Source organism: Capra hircus, chromosome 13 (genome assembly GCF_001704415.2).
Source record: "Capra hircus breed San Clemente chromosome 13, ASM170441v1, whole genome shotgun sequence".
NCBI lineage: Eukaryota > Metazoa > Chordata > Mammalia > Artiodactyla > Bovidae > Capra > Capra hircus.
Genome location: NC_030820.1, coordinates 53,045,989 through 53,067,108, shown reverse-complemented (window position 1 = coordinate 53,067,108; position 21,120 = coordinate 53,045,989). Strand labels below are relative to the sequence as shown.

The window sequence follows — 21,120 nt, the reverse complement described above, 5'->3', positions numbered from 1 at the left end:
TTTTCTCCCCTGTGGCATTTGAGAACCCGCCAATCAAGCAGAGGTTGCTTCCCTGTGGATCTTCCAAATTCTAAAATTACAAGTGTCCTCCTCACAGATCTTTTATGAAAGAAAGCTTAGAGGAACAAATGCGCTCCTTGCTTAGTTGTGGCAAAGGAAACATTTTATGATTAAAAAAAATCCTGACAGTTTCCCCCTGTGTAAGAGGGAAAGTTTTCATGACACCTTGCTGCTGTCACTTACACGCAAGGCTGGGAGACTTGGTTTGGAATCGCCTCTCCCGCCAGGCTTGGGGACTGTCGAGTGCCAGTCCTGACTGCGCAAACAAAGAGCCCTCGGGCGAGGGAGCGCTGTCCAACGTGCTGATCAGATCCAGGCGCGTCTGGACCCTACCACTCAGGCTGACAAAGCTGTGAAACCTTAAAACTTGCGGCTAAGTCCCTTCCTGGCTCCCTTCCTTTGTTCTCTTGGTGGAGTGGGAGGGAGAATTTGAACCTTTATTCATCAAAACCTGTCTTCTGAACCGGCTCTTGCAACGATGACCTCCTGGGCTGTGGGGAGGCTCCCAGGGCTTCTCCCAGGTTCTCGGAACAGGCAGCAATTTGAAGTTGCTGAGCTCCCTGAAGTTGGAACACTCCCTGAGCAGACTCAGGTGGATACCAGAGGCCGCACTCCGGACGACCAGGCTGCCTGCCTCCGGAGCCTGTTGTTCAGCGGGCAGGTGTAAGAGCTGCAGGTTCCTGAGTGTGTGAGCGGATGGAGTCTGTTACCTGCCATCCCAGGTCTTTCTGTCACACACACTGATCTCTCCCTATGTTACCTCTTGCTTGCTGCTGTTTCCTGCGTCTGAGTGTTCCGTGTCTGAATTACATGCTTTCATGAAACACTGGGTATTGTGGGGGAATCGGCTGATTCAGCACTGGCTCTCCCTTGATTCTGTCTCCAGCCTGGAACAACAGCGCGCAGGGTTGTCTGAGCCTGCAGTCTGCCGATAAGAGTTTAATAGAATTTCTGAATGCCAAAGGTTTGGGATATAAAATATCCCAGTTCTTGCAGTGTGTCCAGAGGAGGCAGGAAATGGCTTTTCAAAGAGCTCTTAACTGAATGTGTCCTTCTATGCTAATGGGTGTGAGCTTCGGAAAGAATAAAAACAACGTTAGGCAGTTGTGGCCGGGGCCACAAGCTGTTCTCATCTGGCTGATTAATATTTCATCCTCAGTTTGACCAGTGAGGGCTTGCCTTTATTTCCTATTGCTCAAATTAAGAAATTGCTTTGAGTGCATTTTGTTTTTTATTTGTTGAGAATAATGTGTGTGTAAGAACTGAACATACTTATTTTCAGCATGAATCTCCTTGGTTTACATGCAATGTGGGAGCAGCTCTGCAAGTTGAAAGTAACTGCTTGCGGAAGGGTTTTCCGCTGCCCTTCAAAAACGTTCTCTTAGAGAAAGCTAAATGTTTTGGTTCTGTCTCACTCATGCTTTTGGTGGCCCGAGCCCTTCAGTGCTGATTGATGTAGGACACACACACATTGTGTTCCCGCATAACATACCAAAAACTGATACCTGCTGTCTGTTGCAATCTCTGCACTGAATTTCTGGGCCACGGGTCTCTCTGGCCGTCTCACCGGCCTGTGACAGTCCATTCTGTGCAAGTTTCTGGAGTTTGGCGTGTGTCATGTTTCACAGTGCAGTTTCTGACAGTTGGGTTATGATAATGAACAATTGTTTGCTAGCTTTGTCTGTAAGAAGAGGGACTTCAGATAATAAGCAAGAATCCCTAGCTCCTGGGTACTCTCACTGAGGAAATTCCTACATTTATTCCTAAGTGCGGGGAAAAAAAAAAAAAATCAAGCCTAACACCTAAGAAAGTAGACAGTTGGATTACTTAAAGAGTGGGTGGGCACTTCCATTGTGTGTGTTATCAATTTTTTCTCTCCTGATTTTCATTGGCTAGCTCCTTGCAGACAGTTTGAAAAAAACACTCAAAAAGATGGAACTTGAGTGGTGTGCTTCCTTCTGGCTGGGAAAAACTCAGAGGTTTCAAGGTGTAGGATACATGTGTCTTCCAGAGTGCGCAGGCTTTCTGTGAGAGCGTTTTATGATTTTCAGACTGGAAACAAAAAGGAAACGTGTGATAAAGGCAAAGTCTCTTTTCCTCACCTGCTCTTTGTGTATATGACCCTTTTTTGGTCTGTGGCCATGAGAACCTTATGCACTTAAACAATATATACATATCCATTTAAGTCACTGATACTTAGATATGCAGATAAGCCACTGTGCACCCCTCCTGGCTCATCTGAGTAATAAATTCTGCAGTCTGCTCTTTATGATGGTAGGTCATATTCCTAACCACCAATAAATATTGTAAAGTACTTTCGCTGCAGCCGTGCTAACCCAGGGCATCTGTCATTCCGGTTGCTGCTATTAGGAATTATTGGACTGAACCACTGGTGGAGAAAGCAGAGGGGGGTGAGCCTGGTGGTTGTGATGCGCACTGCCCTTTTGTGTGTTTTGCATAAAAAACTCCAAATCGTGCTGCATATTAATTATGAATCAGTGTGGGCAAACGCGGGCACCTTCTGCTGGCTGAGGCTTGGAGCAAGAGACAGGGGCTCTGAGGGCCTGGGCACCTCTCGCTCCCCGTCAGCAGATCCATCTTTCTGATGCTATACTGTAAATTTATTTCACCTCGGAGAGTAAACAGATATATTGGAGCCCCAAGGGTTCATGGGTAGCGTATTTACAAAGGAGTCTCTCCGCCAGCCCGTGCCACCGCTGCTAATGAGAGCGGTCATTAAGTAAATGAGACGTCGCCTTCAGCTGGCTTAGGAGTTCGCACACTAAAGGGAGAAGATATTTAATTGAAACCCGCACACAGGCTTCCCCACATGTGACCGCTGGAAGCGAGGCAGCCGCCTCGCCTCTCCTCCCGTCCATCCGCACCCCCCATGTAAATTTCATGATTGCTTTCCGTGATGTCATTTTGAAAGAGGACAGACAATAGCTGTGGGGAAAGGTAAGTCAATGTTATGTTCTTTTGCTGACAAAGGCAGATGCCCAGTGCTTGGAGATGGGGAGAGGGCGCGCGCAGAGTTAATTTCTAAGATGAAGGCTTTCTTTGCTGGAAGAACAGGTCTGAGGATGGCTTTTTAAAGCCGCTCTGTTGGACCGAGGCTTTCTCCTCCTCCTGGGTCTGCCGGCGGCTGTTTTCCTCCGCGTTCTCTGTCCCTCCTTGGCTTGCTCACGCGCTTGGCTTCTCCGAGAATTTAGTGAACACATTGTGCGTCTGAAAGAAAAGACATTGGGGGACCTGGTGTTGAGACGAAAACTTTATGTGCTTTTCTGGAAGAGGAACACAGTTGTATCTGCAGCCAGGGGACCTAGCAGCTGGGTTCCCTGGGAGAACGCTGGCTCCTTAGGCAGAAGACCGCTCTGCAGCGGGGACGCCGTCCGGACCGCGTTTGTGCCCCCACCCAAGACCGAGTAGAGATGGTCATGTGAGCGCCCTGTCTTCGCGTGTCACGTATTTCTAAACTTAAGGGTGCGTGTCTGTGGGATAGACTCACTGTTCCCTTACGCTCCGTTTCTCGCTATGTGATCGGGGTCACGAGTGTGTTTGTTTATGGTGTTAGTAACTGGATTTTTGTATTTAAAACTACAAATCAGGCTTAGCCAAGAAGTCTCAGTGAGCCTTGAAAGATATGATGCCTTTGCCTCTAAGGTGATGTGTTCCGGGCCGTGGACTTTGTCCGCTGGGTTCACTTTCCTCTTTGTGAATCAGGAAGATAAACAAGCCGCCAGCAGCTCCCGGGTTATGGTGTGGTGTGCCCTTGTCGCGAGAGTTGCTCCTTCTAAGTCACAGAGGGCTTCTCTGCTCTGGGCATTACCTTTGCGTCCAGGGACATCATTGGCTGGTAGAGTTGGGCTTTAATTTCTGAGACAAAACCTTTGAGAGGAGGGTCTGGTAGCAGGGTATGGGCTCGGTCCTGAGCCATCAGACTGTGTCACTCTAGTGGCGATAACGGCTGTGATTGTTATGCTTTTGGGAGATGGAGTTGAGAAATTTTGCTCCAGTGGTTAAAAGAAAACAATCAGAGAGACCTGAGGACTGAGGCTAGTGGCTGAGTGAACAAAAGGCAGGAGAGCACTGGGGCGAACCTGGAGGAGGCAAACCTCAGTCTCGGGTGAGAGGATGTGCCTGGACTTGGCCTCCTGGCCCAGGGAGGCCGGGCGGGTGCTGGGGAGAGGCCCAGGTTCCTCACCACCAGATCTCCCCGCCCTGGCCCTGTGGCTGTGACTCTCACATCTTTCCATATGGCCCTGCTGATTAATGGTAAACAAAAGAACGGGGGAGCAGCAATTGGAGTTTTGTGGTGCTGGTGGGGAGGGCTGGACCGGAGTTGTTGGCTGTGCAGAGGAGGCTTGCTTAGGGTTTACAGGGCAGTTTGTTTGCAAAGAGAAGGAAGTAGCTTCATGACCCCTCTGTCCTGCAGAGCTGGAGATGGGGGCCCCGACCTCCTGGGCACTCACAAGGGTGTCTGCTGATCCAGAGGCCGAGTGGAGCCTCAGAGCTGGCCATGGAGACCTTTTATTCTGCAACTCCTTGGGTTCTGGCCCTTTTGAACTCACACAGGGCAGAGGGGCTACCTAAGTAGGCAGGGCAGGGGGGTGATGTCGTGGTCCTTGTGACCTCAGGCGTTTCCCACAGGCCTGGAGGCAGCCCCAAATACTGGGAGCCAATGCTCCAGGCTCTCTCGGGAGGTTCTGGCAGCAGCAGCGGTCACCTGTCACTCTGAATGCTTCTGATGCCTGAGGGAGGAGGACCTGCTCTGAGATGCCCCCACACAACGGGCAGAGTCTTTGGGGTTGTTAAGAAGCTCTGTCCCTGGGGTCACAAAAGATTGTCCTGGAAAGTCTTGTCTGTGCCCAGAGGCATTAGGGAGAAGCCAGCAGAGAGAATGCTGGCACAGGAGTGTGCTCTGGGCACTCAGACCCCACCAGGGAGCTGACCTACAGCCACCCTTTCTGCATGAAGCTTGGCCTGTCCCCTGTCCTTGACTGGGGTGGGCATTCTCTCTGATGCTGCCTAGAGTCAGGGGCCTTCCTCTCTGGACCCCACTGTCCTCTTCTGGCCTGGAGTCACCGAATGTGCCCACAAGGACCCGGGCTACACTGTGTGATGGAATGGGGGCACAGGGGGTCTGAGCCAACTCTGGGAACTGGCTTGGGGGGCCTGGGGTGTGTGTGTGTGCAGCCCACCCCCCTGCTGGTGGTGCCTGGCCTGGGTGAAGGCTGCATGGTTTGGAATGCTGATTCGCATGGCTAAGCGCTGGGCAGAGAGGGCAGGATGAGGGGCCTGCAGACTGAGAGCGTGTGAGAAGCGCCCCTAGGCCTCTGGCTGCCTCCCTGATGGCTGGTGGGGGCTGAGGTGCTTCCGCTCTGGTGAAGAGAGGGTGAGGGAGGGTCTGCTCACACCCACCCCTCCTCCAGTGGCCTGAGCTAGGGAGGAGGGCCCGAAGCGACCAGAACACCCAGGTCAGCACTATGCCTGGAGTGGGCAGAGGGGTAGGGCCCAGGGTGGCTGCTGGGAGGGCGGGGGCTGCCTTGTCACCTGACCCCCCACTTCTTCGGAGAAGGGGATTGGGCGACCAGTGAGGCTTGGGTGCTAGAGAGAGAAACGCCATCCTGGGCTTGGAAGACCCGTCTAGACATGCTTCTTGCTGGCTGTTACCCTGTGGAAAGCTGGGCCTGGGAGCCGAGAGGGGGCCTGGCCTGGGGCCCTCCCTCCACCAGCTCCCAACCCTCCTATCTTCTCCTTCCATATACACTCACTCATGAATAAACCAGAAGCTAGTTGTCTACAGAGGTAGTTTAACAGGACTTTTACAGGGACAGTCTTTGGGAGCGGGCATCATCAGGAGATTGGTCAGCCTGGGCGGAAAACGCTGTTTCTCAGGAGTGGGAGCAGTGCCCCGAGCTGCCCCCATGCCTGCCCTGCTCCCTGGAGACCCTGGCACCCTCTTGGGCCCCTCCTGGGTGCTGGCCAGGCTTTGGGATCCTCAGGGTACATCCTGCTCTTCACAGATGGCAGAATTTCCCCCAAATGTTGCTTAAAAACCCTCAAAACAAACCGGGAGGCATTTTCCACCTGACTTACAAAAGCTTTGCTCTCAGACGAGTTCTGGGCTGGCTCCAGAGAGAGCAGAGTGGAGACTGCTCGCCAGGAGGGAGCACAGTTCTCTTGGTCGGCCTCGCTCCTGTCAGAGCCTGCGTCTGGGTGTCCATCCTCCATCCCTCTTTCATTCTTATTTATGGTTTGTAAGCGCAGTGTCAGTTTAACCAGATGCACTGAAAGTAAGTCCGAGGAGGTGTAACCCGCCTCCATGAGGATTACTCCGGCATGGAGGGCCAGAGCCCTTGCCTGAATGCTGGCGCTCTGAGACCCCAGGACCCTTTCCGCTGCTCAGGCACCTGGAGGGCCGCGTGGGTCCTTGCGGACATGCCTGATGTGAGGGATTTCTCAGGATGGCAGCCTGGGAGCAGGGCCGTGTGCGTGTGGGGTGTGCCGGGGACAGGCCTTAGGCACCGCGGGGTTCAGGGTGGCGGGCAGGGCGCGGCGTGTGTCCATCCGGACGTGCCATCTGGCCGAGTTGCCGCCAGACAAGCCCTCACGCCTGGCTTCACACCTTGATCCTGGTTGACGTGGGTTTGAGGGCTCTGGTGGAAGCCACCTGGGGCCTCTCCTTTTCTCCTGTTTCGTGGCCTAAAAACTCCACACTAAAGCAGCGCTTGAGAGAGAGCTCCCCTGGGCTCCAGGCTGGACAGGCTGCCCTCCTCTCGGCCTGCACTCAGCACCCCTATCTCTCTCGGCTCAGACTCCAGACCTAGGGCCCTCCTGCCCCCCAGCTTCTGTCCAAGGGGGCAGGAGCTCACTGCTCTGGTATTCCTCACTCCTGTGCCCGCTTTCCATGGTCCGAGCCGGTCAGACACCCTGAGGTGCAGGCCCAGGCGGGACCCAGCTTCCCGCACATCAGGCTGAGTCTCCTGTCTTCACTTGACCACAGGCTATAAAGTGGCTCAGCCACTGTCCTTGCCGTGAGCTGCCCAGTGCTGTCTGAGTGAAGGCTGCCACAAGGCATCTCACAGACTCAGAGCTGACCTGGGACATAACTGAGGTGTTCGGGGACAGTGAGTGTCCTAGGGCTCCCAGACCCAATGGTTCAGAATGGCCTGCTTGCTCACTGGACTCCTCTGAGCAGTAAATTGGTTTGTTAACCAGTGATTTTCACGTGTAATTGTGCAGCGTCTCATATGAATTCCAGACCTGCACAGCTTGACTTCCCAGGACCCTAGACCTCCCGGGAGGCCATCCGGACCACACTGGCCCTCACTGCCCTTCTTGGTGCTTCCCAATTGCCTGGGAGATGTCCTTAGTCTGTCTTCCAACCTGATTCTCCATCCCCTATCCAGGCCACGCCGAGACCCCTGGCCCAGCTCCTGTCTCCTTTCACCTCCAGCTAGCTCCTCTTTCAGCCCCAAACAGATGCCATTCCGGTCCCTCAGTGTACCTCCCAGGAGCCACAGTCAAGCCCTAAGTGTTTCGTTGTTGAAACACCTCTGCTATCGCGTTGCATCAGCCTTGCGGGTGTTCCCACCTGCCTTGGAGAGGGGCCTGCAGGCCACCAGGTTCAGGGTGCCCAGCGGGCAGTGCCCCTGCACTTGGTTCTGGTCCACACACGGGTACTGGCCTGGGTGCCCTTGTAAACTTAGCCCCTGGGCTGTCAGTGCTGGACTGGACACAGCCAGAGAACCTTCTGAATCCAGGTGGGAAGAAGAGCTACTTAAGGGTCCACTTCTGAGTTTTCCCTCCAGAATCTGAGTGGATATGCTGTCAGCCAGGGTGGAAAGTTAGACTCCATTGTCTAGGCTGAGGGGTGTTTCTTTCTTTATTATTATATTTACCCTTCTTTTTATTATTTTAAATTAATTAATTATTCTTAATTGGAGGATAATTACAACATTGTGGTGGTTTTTGCCATACATCAGCATGAATCAGCCACGGGTATACATGTGTCCCCCCATCCTGAACCCCCCCTCCCACCTCCCTCACCCTAGAGGGGGTGTTTCTGTTATTACCTTCTAGTGATCTGGTTGTGTTCTGGCTAAATAACTTAGATTTTTGTGTATCTCCTTTTATTTCACGAAGCCCAGCCCCCAACCCTAGCTTCCTGAGGTCTCATTTTGCACCAGAGCAGGTTAGCTGTGAGGTCCCCTCCCCCAACACACATAAAGCAGCACTCTTCACGATGTGTGAGCGTCCTGAGGAGCTGTGAGCTCACCCGCCTTCCATCATCCGGAGGCTCTGATGCTTCCGGAAATGCCACTGAAGCCAGCAGAGAAACCCACGGAGACCTGAAGTCAGCACATCAGCCCAAAGGGAGAGAAAAAGTGGGTTGGATTTGACCTTGAATTGCAGCTAGCAAACTTTGTAGCCCCCTCAAAGGCTCCAAAGTGGTGTGTGATGGCACGAGTGAAGACTTCTGGGTCCTGGCTTCACTGAGCCAGCTGCAAGTCACACTTTGCGTTTCTTGGTTCAGAACCTGCTGCCTGGCGTGGGAGGCCTGCGCTCTCATGCTCAGCCTACACCTCTGGTGTCTGGGGGACCCGGAAAGGGCTCTGCTGTGACAGTCAGAGCCCCACTCCTGCCCTGATGCTGTCCCAGAGAGCATTCCGACAGCTCCTGAGCATGCGTGTCAGTGCAAGGGTGGGGGTGGAGGGGCACAGGGCCTGGAGAGGCTCTTCCCACCCCACCATGCCCCCTCCCGGTGATGGACCCCTTACTGCCCAGAGCGTTTTGGAGGCAGCTGCCTCTGGTCAGTGTGGTTTACGTTCTCTCCACATTCTGCCTTATTGACGTCCTGTGTGCTGTGCATGCCCATCCAAACTGGGAAGCTAGTGTGTGCAGCCCCCTGATATTTCTCACTTAAAGGCAGGAGAGAGGGGGCTGTCCCTGAGCAGTGCAGGAGGCTGATAGCTGGGCATCTCTGCTGGCCATGCCTACCCCGAAAACCAGCCACCGCCCGGGGGCCACTCCGAGCCCTGGGTCTGGGGCTACAATGTCAGCCCCCTGGGATCGCTGTCCGCCCCCAGACAGCAGTGCTTCCACGTCTCTAGTTAGAAGGATGGGGGTAGGAGAAGGAGAGTGGACTACTGTCAGAAACCCCTCCCTCTGGCTGTGAGGCTCTGGAGCTGCCAGGACCTCCCACCCTCCTGCCTGGTCCCCTCTCTTTCTGAACTGGACATGAGCCAGGGCAGAGACAGGCCTCAAGGGACCCTGGAGCAGCTTGGTTTTATTCTGTTTGTACAATGAGAGCCCGTTCTAGTCGAGTTAACTGCAGGAGCCTAAGTGTGTGGTTTCCAGCAAGGGAGAAGTGGCCATTTTCCCTCTCCTGGGCCGGACAGTTCTGACTCCTGCAGGGGAAATTCAGGGGACCCTGGGAGCTGTGGGTGGGCACAGGCCATGACTGACATCTTCCCTGGCTCCTCCCCAGCCTGCGTCCTGACTTGGTCGATCAGTGGGTCAGGGAGTGGGGAGAGGCCCCCAGCCCAGGGCCCCCATGCACCGAGTAGCATTGCTGTGCCTGTTTCCTGGGCTTCTCCAGCCCCCTGTCCTAGTCATTCCTCTTGGCCTCAGGGGTTGAGGGAGGGCAGAGAGCTTCCCATAAGCTGCCTGCCCCTGACTCCTCGTCCGGGGGTGAAGCGTGTGTGCCTGGATGGAGGTTGAGGTCGGGATCACTCGTCCTGACACCTGGTGTTGAATTCCGTCTGTGTGGGGAGGTTTTATAACAAATCCTGTGCGCCTGCCTGGGGCACACAGGCTGCCGCCCACGCTCCCACTCCCTTGCACCTGCCCGGGCGCCCGAGTCCTGGCTCCCACCATTGTGCCTCTCCCAGGACACTCAGCCCGCCCTGCGGCTGCGAGGGTCCCCACCCCTCATCATCTGGGGGCCCTCCCCTGCTGGCAGGCTCCCTGACAGGCCGCCTGGAGAGCCAGTCCTGTGATGGGGTTTGAAAAGTCATCATTACTGCCCGGCTGTTTAGCTGTTGTTTTTACAGCGTGGGTAAGTTTAAAAGAAATAATAATAATCATATAAGAAAGACTCAGCCACAGTCAGCCTGCAACATGCTATTTGCATTTTTAAGGAAACACTTCTTTGAGACAGCCTGGGTGAAAGGTCACTATTTGCATATAAATGGAAAAGAAAGTGTACGATGCTGGAAGTTACATCTATATTATTTTCTCAGCAGTGAGCTGCTGTTGGAGAGATTAGGGGACGTGGCTTGCGTTTGGCTTTTATTGAATAGAGAAAGCACCAGCGAGGCTGATTTAGAAGCAAAATAATGAGAAACGTGCAGAGCGATGGAACCGCCGACTCCCCTGCCCCCACTTCTCTCCTCTCATTTTCACCTAAACTCAGCAAAAGCAGGTCTGTCTTTGCCCCACTCAGCAAGTCTTCATTTTACTTCTCTCTGAATTCCAGCAAAAAAGAAAAAAGAAGAAAGAAAAAGAGCAAAACTTGCCCTCATTTCCCCATCAGTCCTGTTTGCATTTCCTGCCAAAAGCTGATCTGATGGGTGGTACACCAGTGCTGCCTCCAGACCCTGGAAACCAGGTCACAGACAGGCCTGGAGCAGAGAAGAGGTGGGGATTGGAGAGGGGGAGGGGCCACCCAGGTCAGCGTTCCTGGGGGCGCCAGGCACCCCACCCGCCTGCTCCCGCCCAGGACCTGCAGTGTCCAGGGCAAGAGTGCCACTCCCTTTAGGATTTCCAGGCTTGTCAGACTCCCCCGAGGGCCTGCCCTGCCCTGGCTGTCCCCAGCTCTCCAGCCGGTGCTGGGAAGCCAGCCTTGACCCAGGACATTTCAGCCTTGCTGTCTTCTAGGAACAGTCCTGGGACTTGGGAAGCAGGAGGGCCCTGAGGAGACCCTGGGGCTCAGCTTCAAGCTCTCGTCACAGATGCCTCCACTGACTGTCTGTTACTGAAATCTCACCCCCAACCATGTTATTTTAAAAATATTTGTTTATTTACCTGTGCCGAGTCTTAGTTGTAGCAAGTGGGATCTTTAGTTGCGGCACATGGGGTCTAGTTCCCTCACCAGGGGTCGAACTTGAGCCCGTTGCCTTGAGAGCTCAGAGTCTTAGCTACTGCACCACCAGGGAAGTGCCAAATGTAATTCACAGAAACTTTTCAGACACAAAACAAACTGTTTTTTTCTGACCCATTCTGGAGGTATATCTGCCAATCTGTGCTCTTCACCCAGAGGGGTTTCCAACGAAGAAGTTCTCTAGAACCACCATCACTTGGGGCGTCTGGTCCACGATAGCGTCTCAACAGTGGGCTCGGGACCACATGGTGTGTTGGTCTTGGTCAGGCGAGACTTGCCTTGGCGACGCCCACTGTAGTTCTTTCCCTGGTTTGGGTGTTGCCATCCCAGTGTCTCTAGCTGCAACAACACTTTCCCCTTTGCAATGAATAAGTATTGGGTTGGCCAAAAGCTCATTTGGGTTTTTCCGCTAACCCTAACGCCTTATGGAAAACCCAAGCAAACTCTTTGGCCAATCCAGTTATTTTTGGGGGGAAATGCCGAATTCTTCCTCAAGCCACCAATTTATTCATTTTTATTGATTTCTGAATAGACTGATGATTTATTTATCCAGTGGATTATAATCATTATTTTGGTGCTAAGATTGTCCAGTGCTGGCAACTGTGTCCTTCTGATGTGCATGTGATTCTCTGAGCTCTCCCAGACTCGGGCCTGGAGCCACCCCTGGACCTAGTGTGGACGTGCTCCCAGACTTTCAATGCACGTGTGTGTGACATGCACACACACCTGGATTTTCTTGAAAACCACAGGTTCATCCAGACAGCTCTGACTCCAACTACCCCCAGGATACATTCTAGATTTCTCCCTCTCCACATGTGTAACTAACTCCTCCCTCACTGCTGTGAGAAATCGGGCTCCTTAATATGCTTATTATTTGATTAGCCTGGTTTCTGTGCTGGGCTGCTCCTTACCCTTCCACATGCGCTTGCCCCGTCTGTGGGCTCTGGCACTCGCTCTCGAAGGGCGCCCAACGCTCCACTCCAGGCCGGGCCTTCAGGGGCCCCGTTTGCCCAGGATCGTAGGTTTATGGGATGTGGGGCAGGACAGACCTAGCAGGACTCACAGCCTCAGGACCAGACTCTTCTGCCCTGCCAGTTGCCCGCGTGATGCTGCCAGTCATCTTTATTCATTTATTTTCACTGCTAGGGTAATCACACACACCAGATTATTTCTCATACAAGCTCTGCTTTTCTTGTAGATAGTTTTCCCTGTCCCTTGCTAACTTTCTTAGTGTCCATTGGGGAGCGTGCTTTTGAGACAGTCTGGGAAGGGTTTTTATTCTGTTGGGTTGGTGAACGAGGATTGAGATGAAAGTAGGAGAGAATTTTCCTTTTGAGTGGGAGCTGTGTTTATTTAGTTGTCCTTGGGACTCTATGGGGGATGGGGTTCGGGACCGCCCATCCAGGATTCCAAAGTCCATGGATGCTCCAGTCCCTTGTATGGAATGCTGGAGTATTTCCTGTAACCTACACACATCCTCCTTAGATTTCAGACCATCTATCTCTAGGTTACTAATAACACCTACTACAATGTAAACGTGGGCTTCCCTAGTAGCTCAGGTGGTAAAGAGCCTGTCTGCAATGCAGGAGACCTGGAATCGACCCCTGGGTTGGGAAGATCCCCTGGAAGAGGGCATGGAAACCCACTCCAGTATTCTTGCCTGGAGAATTCCCATAGACAGAGGAGCCTGGCGGGCTACAGTCCGTGGGGTCAAAAAGAGTCGGACATGACTGAGCGGCTGAGCGCAGCACAGCACAATGTAAACGCTGCGCAAATCGTTGCAAATCAAGTATTCTTTTTGGAACTCTCTGGAATTTTGGAGGGAGTGTTTTCCATCCATGTTGGTTGACCCTATGGATGCAGACCCTGCAGACATGGGGAAAACTGTACTGGATTTCAGGGCCCAGGCTTTCAGTGGGTGTGGTCACTTCAGGCTTTAGAGCGAGGTGATGAGCTTCCAAGGGTGCCTGAGGCCTGATGAGAGCTGAGGAGGCTGGCCTCTCCAGGCCAGATACACAGGTGGGACACAGGGCCTGTCTGCCTGGTTGGCTCGTCGTGGGAGGAGGGTCCTGATGTGGTGGAGGGGGGCTGTGTGTTGTGCTCTGGGCCTTGGTGCCGCTGCTGTGCAGAAGCGCTGGTCTTCTCCTGGCCTGTGTCCCCAGAGTGGTTGTGGGGTGGGGTGGGGCCTGAGACACCTCTCCCTGCCCCCGACGGCCCATTCCACATCCTCTGCCTATACCCCTGGACGCAGCCCTACCTGGGCTGCAACTGGCTCTCCTGGTGGGCCCCAGATCACAGGCTCACAGACGCCAGGCTGGGAGAACTAAAGGCAGCCCACCAGACCTTCTTCCCCTACAAGATTCTCCGGGGGCGGGCGGTGGGTGGGGGGTTGGGGCCGGGGCTCGCTGCCCCTCCCCTGAGGCTCCGCACCACTAATCTAATTTCTGTTTCTATGGGTTTGCCATTTCAGGACATTCTGTAACTGAGGAAGGGTACAATATGTGATCGTTTTTGTCTGACTTCTTCTAATGAGCCCGATGGTGTTGAGGTTCACCCGCTTTTTATTCCTAAATACCATTCAGTCATATTTTATATTGTCCATTCAGCAATCAATGGACATTTGGGTTGCTTCCTATTTTTGGCTAGCGTAAATAAACCTATGATGAAGAGTTGTGTACAGGGCTTTGTGTGGACATGTATTTTCATTTCTCTTGGATCTGTATCTGGGAGTAGAACTGCTGGATTCTGTGGTAAGTCTATGTTTAATATAATGATGGACCACCAGACTGCTTTCCAAATTAGCAGTGCCATTTTATCCTCCTGCCAGCAGGGTACACGGGCTCCAGTGTCTCCACATCCTGCCCAATACTTATTGTCTGTTTTTTTTTTTTTTTTTAAAGCCATTTTAGTGGGTGTGTCGTAAGATCATGTTGTGGTTTTGACTTGCGTTTCCCTGATGACTAGATGATGAGCAGCTTTTATTGACCATTTATATGTTGTCTTTGGATGAATGACTGTTCAAATCCTTTGCTCACTTTGTTTTTCGGCCACACCCAATGGCTTGAGGGATCTTAGTTCCCCAGAAAGTGCCAAGTCCTAACCATTGGCATGCCCACTTTAAAACTGGGTTGATTTGTTTTATTCTGGAGTAGTATGAGTTCTTTCTGCACTCTAAATTTGTTATTGTTGTTTGGTCGCCAAGTCATGTCCGACTCTTTGTGACCCCATAGACTGTAGCACACCAGTCTCCTCTGTCCTCCACTATCTCCAAGAGTTTTCTCAAATTCATGTCCATTGAGTTGGTGATGCTACCTAAGCATTTAATCCTCTGTCGTCCCCTTCTTCTGCCCTCAATCTTTCCCAGCATCAGGGTCTTTCCCAATGAGTTGGCTCTTCCCAGCAGGTGGCCAAAGTATTAGAGCTTCAGCTTCAGCATCAATCCTTCCAATGAATATTCAGGTCTGATTTCCTTTAGGATTGACTGGTTTGGTCTCCTTGCAGTCCAAGGGACTCTCAAGAGTCTTCTCCAGCACCACAATTCAAAAGTATAAATTCTTTGGTACTCAGCCTTCTTTATGGTCCAACTCTCGCATTTGTACATGACTACTGGAAAAACCATAGCTTTGACCATGCAGAGCTTTGTTGGCAAGGCGATGTTTCTGCTTTTTAATATGCTGTCTAAGTTTGTCACAGCTTTCTGTCCAAGGAACAAATGTCTTTTAGTTTTGTGGCTGCAGTCACCATCCACAGTGATTTCGGAGCCCAAGATCTGTCACTGCTTCCACTTTTTTCCCCTTCTATTTGCCATGAAGGGATGGGACTGGATGTCATGATCTTAGTGTTTGGAACGTTGAATTTTAAGCCAGCTTTTTCACTCGCCTCTTTCACCCTTATCAAGAGACTCTATATTTCCTCTTCACTTTCTGCCATTAAAGTTATATCATCTGTATATCTGAGATTGTTGATATTTCTCCTGCAATCTTGATTCTAGTTTGTGATTCATCCAGCCCAGCATTTTACATGATGTACTCTGCACAGAAGTTGAATAAGCAGGGTGACAATATGCAGCCTTGTGGTACTCCTTTCTCAATTTTGAACCAGTCAGTTGTCCCATGCCCAACTCTGTTGCTTCTTGACCCACATTTAGGTTTCTCAGGAGACAAGTAAGGTGGTCTGATATTCCCATCTCTTTAAGAATTTTCCACAGGTAACATAGTCAATGAAGCAGAAGTAGATGTTTTTCTGGAATCTCCTTGCTTTCTTTATGATCCAATGAATGTTAGCAATTTGATCTCTGGTTTCTCTGCCTTTTCTAAACCCAGCTTGTACATGTGGAAGTTCTTGGATCACATACTGTTAAAACCTAGCTTGAAGTATTTTGAGCATTACCTTGCTAGCGTGTGAAATGAGTGCAACTGTACACTAGTTTGAACATTCTTTGGGATTAGAATGGGAACTGACCTTTTCCAGGCCTGTGGCCACTGCTGAATTTTCAAATTTGCTGACGTATTGAGTACAGCACTTTCACAGCATCATCTAGGATTTGAAATAGCTCAGTTGGAATTCCATCGCTTCCACTGGCTTTGTTTGTCGTAATGCTTCCTAAGGCCTGCTTGACTTCACACCCCAGGATGTCTGGCTCTAGGTGAGCGACCACACCATCGTGGTTGTTCTGTTCATTAAGACCTTTCTTGTATAGCTCTTCTGTGTATTCTTACCACCTCTTCTTAATCTCTTTTATTTCTGTTACGTCCTTGCAGTTTCTGTCTTTTATCATGCCCATGCTGGCATGAAATGTTCCTTTGATATCTCCACTTTTCTTGAGGAGATCTTTATTCTTTTCCATTCTATTGTTTCCCTCTATTTCTTTGCATTGTTCATTTAAGTAGGCCTTCCTAGCCATTCTCTGGAACTCTGCATTCAGTTGGGTATATCTTTCCCTTTCTCCTTTGCCTTTTGTTTCTCTTCTTTCCTCAGCTATTTGTAAAGCCTTGTCAGACAACTGCTTTGCCTTCTTGCACTTCTTTTTTGGGGGGATGGTTTTGGTCACTACCTCCTATACAGTGTTACGAATCTCTGTCCAGAGTTCTTCAGGCACTCTGTCCACTAGGTCTAAGCCCTTAAATCTATTTGTCACCTCCACTGTATAATCATAAGGGATTTGATTTAGGTCATACCTGAATGGCCTAGCGGCTTTCCCTACTCGATAAAAGTCCCTTATCAGGTATGTGATTGGCAAATGATTTCTCCCAGTTTGTGGGTTCTTTCTTCACTTGATTGGTGGTATTATTTGACTTCCAAAAGTGTTAAACTTTAATGATGTCCAGTTCATACATGTTTTTCTTTTGTTGCTTATGATTTCCGTGTTGTATTAAAGAAACCACTCCTAACTCTAAGTCAGGAAGATTTACTCCTGTGCTTTCTAAGAGTATTACCTGGGATGTTTAGATCTCTGATTTATGTGAATTTCTACGTATGATATGAGTTGGGTCCAACTTTATCATTTTGGCTTTTTTATGTCCCTTCATCTGCCATATCAATTTTAGAATTAGCTTATCAATTTTTGGACACAAATGAAACAGCCTGAGAGGCCAAAAGTGGCCAGATACTGGTGAAATTCAGAAAATAACAGGCAGAATTCTGGGCCAGGACTAGGAGCCAAAGACTGAGAGCAGGGAGGGGAGGAGTCAGAGGGGGCGGTGATAGGACGGCCAGAGAAGCAGAGGGAGGAGAGGCTGGGGATGGGGCTGGAGCACCCCAGGGGAGGAGGGAGGGCTGGGTGTGCATGCAGGTTGGGCAGGTGACCGGGACTTTACTGAGACTTTTCAAGGGTGCTGCTTTGGTGGAGGGCTGTGAGCTGGCGTGGGGCGTGGGGCCAGAGTCAGCTCGCCGGGGGTCACTTAAGAAATCAGATTGTGAAGGGTGTGGAGACGTGGAGCCCTGGGTCTGGGTGTGGAATCCAGACAGATTGAGCTCTGTGAATGTGGATGCTTCAAGCCTGTTGAAGAGTTGAGAAGCCCCAGGGAAGGGCCAGTGAGGGGGATGAGCAAGCATTTGAGAGGAAGACGGGCTATAGTTGCTACGCCGAGGACACTTGTTTATGAAAACAGCTTTTTTTGTTAACTGTCTATTTGCTGATGGTCTGCTTGGTTGTGCCAGGTCTCAGTCGCAGCACGAAGGACCTTGTGCCGCAGGGGTCTGCTCTGGTGCTTGGACTCTGGTTGTGCTGTGCTGGCTTAGTTGCTCTGCGGCCTGTGCAATCTTAGTTCCCTGACCAGGGATCGAACCTGTGTCCCCTGCACTGCACGGTGCATTCTTAACCCTGGACCACCAGGGATGTCCCTGAGGACACTTTAATTGGCAGTGGGAAAAAGAGCCTGTCAAGCCTGGAGGGAGAGGTGGACTCAGCCAGGATGGGACAGAGTGGGGAGAGAGGAAGGCAGGGGCTCAGGGTCTGACTGGTCCCATCCATGGGAGCATGGGAGAGCCAAGATGTGGGCTCCTTCCAAGCGAAGACTCTCCCCCTTTGCTTGTTGGATGAGAGGCAAGTCACCAGACACATAGAATCTAGTGAAGACCCTGAAGACATCTTGACAGGAGTCTGTCGTGAGCCCACAGGGTCTCTATTTCCAGAGCCAAACAGTCCACATGCCAAAGTGGCATGTGCTGGGGACGCCTGATCCGACCCTGACTGGCCCTGAGCATGTGCGTCCTTTGAGACTCTGGCCCCAGGAGGGAGATGCCCTGCCCCGCAGCTCTGATGAGGCTGCTCACAGGCCCTGGTGGCTTTTCTGAGCTTGTCCGTCTGCTGGAGTCCTGTGACACTGAGTTGGGTGGGGTCAGATGCTGGGACAACATGGAGCAGGTGCTCCTGAAGGGACATCACGGCCAAGGCCACTGTCCTCGCCACATGCTCCCATGTAGCCCCTTCGCTCCGTGTGTCTGGGAGCAGGGGTTCAGAACTCACTAGAGACCTCCTAGCCCAAAGAAAGGGATCTGGAAGAAAACCCTCCTCACTGCCGAATCCCGATAACGAGGACAGAGGCAGCCCTGCTCGCGGTCCCTGTGTGTCAGGCGCTCTGAGTCTCCGATGGCTCTCCTCTCACCCTGTGATGGAGACGGTGGCTGGCAGGGCAGCTGCAGGTGTGGGGGCTGCCTCCACGGGCTGAGTGTCCATCTTTGTTCTACTCCACGCGTCCATACACGAGGGGTCTGGTCTGTGGTGGGGACAGTCTCCCAGTGGGAGACCAAGAGGGCCCCCGGTTTCTCCCGGCAAAGGAGAAGCACTGTCACGTTTTACTGTAGTGACTGTGGTTTGCTCTCCAAAGATTCCCGGGAAAAGGAGGGATTGGTTGAAGGACTCCGTCAGTCATGGATCCTTGTGACATGGTTCTGGTCTTGTGTGTGCGCCTCCTGCAAATGTCTTCTGCATCCTGGGGCAGTGCTGTTGTGAGGGAGTGGTGCTGGGGCAGGCGTCCTTAAGCCCTTGTGTGAGCCCCGAGCAGGTGTGGGGCTATGTACACATGACATCCACAGGAACGTGGGTGAGGGGGAGAATTCCCTCAACGGGGCTTCTCCTGGGGAGAGAGCAGAGGCCCCTATGAGCGGGCTCTCTCCTGGCAGAACACAGAGGGCCCTTGGCACAGACTTGGCTCTCCCACTGCTGGGCTTCTCTGGGGTTGGAGTGCTTTTCAGACACGTGCTGGGGGTCTGTAAAGAGGGAACCATCCCTTTCAAAGATCTCAGGTTGCCCCTTCCCTCCAATTCCCAGGGAGGCCTGCCAGGGCTAACCACCGTTTACATATGTCACCATGACGAGGAATTTCACCAGAGCCTCGCAGATCAGCCCAGGGTGCGGGTCTCTCGTGGGAGGCACATGTGGAAAGGGAACCCCACTTGGGGCTGGGGATTCTGGCCTCCATTGTCACTCTGTCACGAGGAGCAGGGTCCTTGTCCCTGTCTTCAGGTGCGGCACATACCCCATGACCTGACCCATCCTTGTTGACTCATCTCCCGAGTTTCCTCCCTTCCCTCCCCTCTGACAGGGACTATCTGCTCCCTCCTCACCACCCTTGCTGTTTGCCGCACACCTCTTAGGGATCCAGGGCCCTAGGCAACTCCTGTCACGGTGTGGGTGAGCCTGTTTCCTCTCACCGTCTGCTAATAACCACGAGGTACCTGGCCCAAGATGTCCAGTTCCCAGCTCTCAGGCTGAGTTCAGTGCTCACCTGTTCAGGTCGAGTTCAGGGCCCTGCAGGTGACCCACAGCTCACTGAGGGTGAGGCACGCAGTAGGCAGTCACAGCAGGTGGTTTAACCCATTCCTCTGAAGGGGATGCATTAGGCTGTTTGCCAACCCATCTGCTTTCCTGTTTGTGCTACTGGAGTCACAGGAGGCCCTTAAATAGATGGAGGCATTTCCAGACAAGAGGACACTGTGGCCAAAGCCACAGGGCTGCCCGGGACAGGACCAGTAAAGTTAGAGGAAAATAGTGTTTGGGAATGCACGTCGAAAACGTGAGAAGACAGATGAGAGGTGTGACAGCACCCAGCTTAACCTGCCTTCAGCAGAACCAAACTCACCTCCAAGGAGAAGAAAAACGCAGGAACATTCATTTCCTGTTTTTATTGTTGGTTACTTCGTGACCTTCCTTTGAAAGCTGCTGTTGTAGAAAGCTGGTTGTCATGGAAACAGGGAGTGCCGTGCGGGGAATAGGTACACAATGCATCTCTTTGTCCGGTCCAGATGATGCCTTTAGCCTCTGCTTTGACGTGTGAATTTATGTGAGGAATTAAATATTAACTGGAGGTACTGCCCTAGAGAGAGGCAGATACAGAAGGAGAGGAAGGATGCTGGCCACCTGGGCAAAGCAGAGGCAAAGCTTTGGGCCTCACCTGACTGGCACTAGCCCCCCGTTCAGAGTGGCCATGTTAGAGGAAATCTGCCCCCACTCCCCGACATGTCCCATAAAAGAGTGCCACAGCCTATTTGGGTCTGAGGAGTGTCCCAAACAGAGAGTGATTTTCCCCGAAGAGCTCCTGTCTTTTGTCCCTGAAATAGCCATGGGGCCATGACCTTGGGTGTCTCTGCAGGACAAGTGCTGTGTACAAGAGTGGGCCAAGTTTCTCTATTTCTCCCCTTGAGCTGGTGTTCATTAGGTTTTCTTTTTCTGACTCTCAGAAAATGAGTTCCGGGGTGAGCTTCTGAGTCAGAGGTGGACACACGGAGACAAGGCCGACAACTGTAGGACCCCGAGACTCTTCCTGGGCGGACGCGGCAAGGTAAGGCACTCGGAGGGCAGCCCCTGGGCCTGGGCCCCTGGGTCTTGGCAAGAATCCTTCTAACTCCTCAGCATGGAGTGTGGACGTGACTTTTGGTCTAGTTGTTATCAGTCCAGCTTAGGCGAAGAGTGAGTAGGGGCTAGGACCATTGATGATCTGGACACTTTAACATTAAAGGAAGACAGGTGACTCCGAGTAGGCTAAAACTAAAATGTGATGGCAGGTCCCGTCTGCCAAGTCTCTGCCCTGAAGCCCTATCACACGCGGCTCTCCAGGCACACTAGTCCCTGCTCTCTGTTCTCCCTGGGCAGCCTTTGCCGCAGGAACCCCTGAGGTCTGCTGGCTTGGTTTACTGTCGTCTTCCCAAATGGGGCCTGTGGTGCCCTGCTCATACCTGCCTGGATCTGGCTGGTGGAGGTGGCCTGGAGTGTCCACTTCCCAGTGGTGCTCCAAGCCCAAATATCACATGCTCTTACAGCTGCACCAAGCCTGTAATTCTGGATGTCCTCGCTCCCCATGACATGGTCTGGCAAAGCCCCTCCCCAGGCTCAGGTGACCCTCAAAGATGGAAGTGGGGTGACAACAGGCTTGATGGGCATCCCTTCCCAGATCTCAGATTCCGACCTCTCATATACTCTGACATGAACACACTCTCCATCAAGGATCCAAGCC

The 21,120-nt window shown here is 52.2% G+C and overlaps 1 protein-coding gene across 4 annotated transcripts in view; it reads left to right on the top strand.

Moving 5' to 3' along the window:
* MYT1 (myelin transcription factor 1) overlaps nt 2,721-21,120 on the top strand; it is a 63,462-nt gene continuing 45,062 nt past the window's right edge. For all 4 annotated transcript variants that reach the window (XM_018057467.1, XM_018057465.1, XM_018057466.1 and 1 more), the window contains exons 1-2: nt 2,721-3,018; nt 20,348-20,448. The gene's annotated coding sequence lies outside the window, so the exon portion shown is untranslated. The remainder of the gene's footprint in view (nt 3,019-20,347; nt 20,449-21,120) is intronic.